The sequence below is a fragment of the Lynx canadensis genome, chromosome C2 (assembly GCF_007474595.2).
Source record: "Lynx canadensis isolate LIC74 chromosome C2, mLynCan4.pri.v2, whole genome shotgun sequence".
NCBI classification, from domain to species: Eukaryota; Metazoa; Chordata; class Mammalia; order Carnivora; family Felidae; genus Lynx; species Lynx canadensis.
The window spans coordinates 93,681,211-93,685,077 of NC_044311.2; the positions used below are offsets into that span (position 1 = coordinate 93,681,211).

Consider the following 3,867-nt stretch of genomic DNA (forward strand, 5'->3'; position numbering starts at 1 on the left):
ACAAAAAACAAAAAACCAGCCACACCTGAAACTCACCAAGTTGTGCACATTAAACATGTATACCTTTTTGTATGTCAATCATTTGTCAATGAAGTAGTTTAAAAAAAAAAGATTTTTCACATCTTTTGTCACATTTATCCTTAAGTCTTTCATTATTTTTTGATGCTATCTTCAAATTTCAATTTTTAATTGTTCATTGCCAATATATAGAAATTCAATTCATTTTTGTGTATCAATCTTGTATCTTGTGCCTCCCTAAGTTTATCAGTTTTTGTGGCAGTTTTGTATATTGCACTGAAATTTCTACAGAGATAATCATGTTATTTATGAAAAGACAGTTTTTCTTCTTTCTTCAATATGGACTCCTTTTATTTATTTTTTAGAAATATGATTTCACCTGGGTTTTCTTTTTAGTTTGCAAAAAAGAATTAAATTGGTTGATTTTTGAAGGGTTGAATTCCTCTTGGGATGAATCCCACTTGGTCATGATGTAGTATCCTTTTTACATATTGTTAAATTTATTGAAATTATGTTTAGAGTTTTTGTATCTATATACAATATTGAATAAAAGTGGTGATAGAAGACATCCCCCTATCTTGTTCTTGATCTTAGTGGGAGAGTATTCAGTCTTTAACCAATGAATGTGATGTTAGCTGTCAGTATTTTATAAATGTCTTTTATCAGGTTGAAGAAGTTTCCTCATACTCCTAGCTTGCCAAGAATTTTTATTAGAAATAAATATTAGATTTTGTCAAATGCAGTGTTTGCACCTATTGAGATGATTATATGGTTTTTCTCCTTTGGTTTGCTAATATGATGAATTGCTGTTTGATTTTTTTTAATATGAAATTTATTGTCAAATTGGTTTCCATACAACACCCAGGGCTCATCCCAACAGGTGCCCTCCTCAATACATATCACCAACCCCCTCCCTCCCACCCCCCATCAATCCTCAGATTGTTCTCAGTTTTTAAGAGTCTCTTATGGTTTGGCTCCCTCCCTCTCTAACTTTTTTTTTTTCCTTCCCCTCCCCCATGGTCTTCTGTTAAGTTTCTCAGGATCCACATCAAAGTGAAAACATATGGTATCTGTCTTTCTCTGTATGACTTATTTCACTTAGCATAACACTCCAGTTCCATCCACGTTGCTACAAAAGGCCGTATTTCATTCTTTCTCATTGCCACGTAGTATTCCATTGTGTATACAAACCACAATTTCTTTATCCATTCATCAGTTGATGGACATTTAGGCTCTTTCCATTATTTGGCTATTGTTGAAAGTGCTGCTATAAACATTGGGGTACAAGTGCCCCTATGCATCAGTACTCCTGTATCCCTTGGGTAAATTCCTAGCAGTGCTATTGCTGGGTCATAGGGTAGGTCTATTTTTAATTTTTTGAGGAAACTCCACACTGTTTTCCAGAGTGGCTGTACCAGTTAGCTTTTTGAACTGTTTGATTTTTGAACAGTAAAACAATTCTGCATTTTGGGGGCGAACACACCCACTTGGTTATATTATGTTATCCTTTTTTATACCATTGAGTTCAATTTGCTAAAATTTTGTTTAGATTTTTTGCTTCTATGTACATGAGAGATATTAGTCTGTAGTTTTGTTTCCTGTAATATCTTTGTCTGGGTTTGGAGTTGGGATAATACTGGCCGCATAGAGTGAGTTGGGAGTTTTTCTTTGGAAAATCTTGTGTAGAATTAGTATTACTTCTTCCTTCTATAGAATTAGTATTAGTACAGATACTAATTTCTTTATTTTTTTAATGTTTATTTTTGAGAGAGAGAGAGAGAGAGAGAGAGAGAGCAAGCTGGGGAGTGGCAAAGAGAGAGGGAGACACAGAATCCAAAACAGGCTCCAGGCTCTGAGCTGTCAGCACAGAGCCTGATGCGGGGCTCGAACCCACTAACTGTGAGATCATGACCTGAGCCAAAGTTGGATGCTTAACTGACTGAGCCACACAGGTGCCCCTCTATAATTTCTATAGAGCTAATATTATTACTTCTAGCTATGTGGGCCTGAAATTTTCTCTGTGGAAATGCTTTTAAGTACAAGTTCAATTTCTTTAACAGATATAGGGCTTTTTAAGTTATCTATTTTTGTGTGAGCTATGGTAAGTTATGTCTTTCAAGGAGTTTTTCCATTTTATCTAGGTTGTGAAATTTATTGGCATAAAGTTATTACTAGTCATAATAATCTATTTTTACCCCCTTTTTCTTGTTTGTTTGTTTTTTTCACATGAGATGGACAATACACTGCAGTTGTTACAAGGTTTGAAGGAAGCACATGTCACAAAACAGCATGAACATCAATTATCACACTTATGACTTACAAAAGGATCTATTTTTATTCTTAATACCTATAGAATATGTGGTGATATCAACTCTGCATTCCTGTTATTGATAATTTATCTTTTTACTTTTTTTCCTGATTAGTCTGGCTAAAGCTTAATCCATTTTACTGATTTTTCTGAAAGAACCAGCCTTTGCTTTATTTGATTCTATTGTTTTCTTCTTTGCTATTTCATTGGATTCTGCCTTGGTCTTTATTATTCCTTTTTTCTGCTTTATGTCTGATTTGCTCTTTCTTTTCTAGTTTTGTAAGGTAGAAGCTGAGATCATTGATTTGAAAGCTTTCTTTTTCTTAATACAGACATTTAGTGTTGTAGGTTTTCCCTTAAGTAATGCGTTAATCACATCTACAAATCCTGATACGTTGTTTTCATTTTCATTCAGTTGCAAATACTTTTAAAATTCCTCTTTTGATTTTTTCTTTAATCTCCCAGTTATAAAGAAAGGTATTGTTTGGTTTCCAAATACTGGGGGATTTTCCAAGGATCTTTTAGTTATTGATTTCTAATTTAATTTTTCTGTGGTCAGAGAACATAGGTTGTATGACTTGAATCCTATTGTATTTTATTGAGTCTTGTGACCCAGAATAGTTCTTTGTGCATTTGAGAAGAATGTGTATTCTGCTATTGTTAGGTGTTTTACAAAAGTCAATCAGGTCAAGTGATTAGTTTTTAAAATTTTCTATATCCATACTGATTTTCTGCATACGTGGTCTAGCAATTATTGAGTAGTATTAAAATCTCTGACTATAATTATGGAGTCATCTATTTCTTTGTGCAGTTCTATCAATTTTAACTTCATGTATTTTGAGGTACTGTTATTAGGTTCATAAATGTTTAAGATTGTTATTTTCTCTTGATGAATTGATCCTTTATCCTTATAATGATAAAATGACCTTCTTTATCCCTGGAAATATTCTTTGGTCTGAAATGTATTTTGTTTGATTTTAAAGTAATTGATCTCATTTTCTTTCGGCTAGTGTTAGCGTGGTTTCTCTCTTTCCATCCTTTCACTTTTAACCTATTTGTTACATCATCTTCATATTTATTTTTTTTTTAATTTTTTTTCCAACGTTTTTATTTATTTTTGGGACAGAGAGAGACAGAGCATGAACGGGGGAGGAGCAGAGAGAGAGGGAGACACAGAATGGGAAACAGGCTCCAGGCTCTGAGCCATCAGCCCAGAGCCCGACGCGGGGCTCGAACTCACGGACCGCGAGATAGTGACCTGGCTGAAGTCGGACGCCCAACCGACTGCGCCACCCAGGCGCCCCTCATCTTCATATTTAAAGTGCACTTTTTGTAGGCAGCATATAGTTGGGTCTTGCTTTTTTATTCAACCTGATAAGCTATGCCTTTTAATCAGGCTATTTACACCATTTATATTTAATTTGATTATTAATGCGGTTAGATTTGAGTATCTCCTTTTGCTATTTGTTTTCTATTTGTCCCACCTGTTATTTGTTGCCCCATTCCTAGTTTTCTACCTTCGTTTGGACTAATCAAGTTTC

The 3,867-nt window shown here is 34.4% G+C and overlaps 1 non-coding gene across 1 annotated transcript; it reads right to left on the reverse strand.

Moving 5' to 3' along the window:
* Positions 1–2,243: 2,243 nt before the first annotated feature.
* On the reverse strand, positions 2,244–2,346 carry LOC115524385. Its single transcript, XR_003972087.1, has one exon. It is a non-coding gene; the product is annotated as a small nucleolar RNA U13 (small nucleolar RNA).
* Between the last annotated feature and the right edge of the window lie 1,521 nt (positions 2,347–3,867).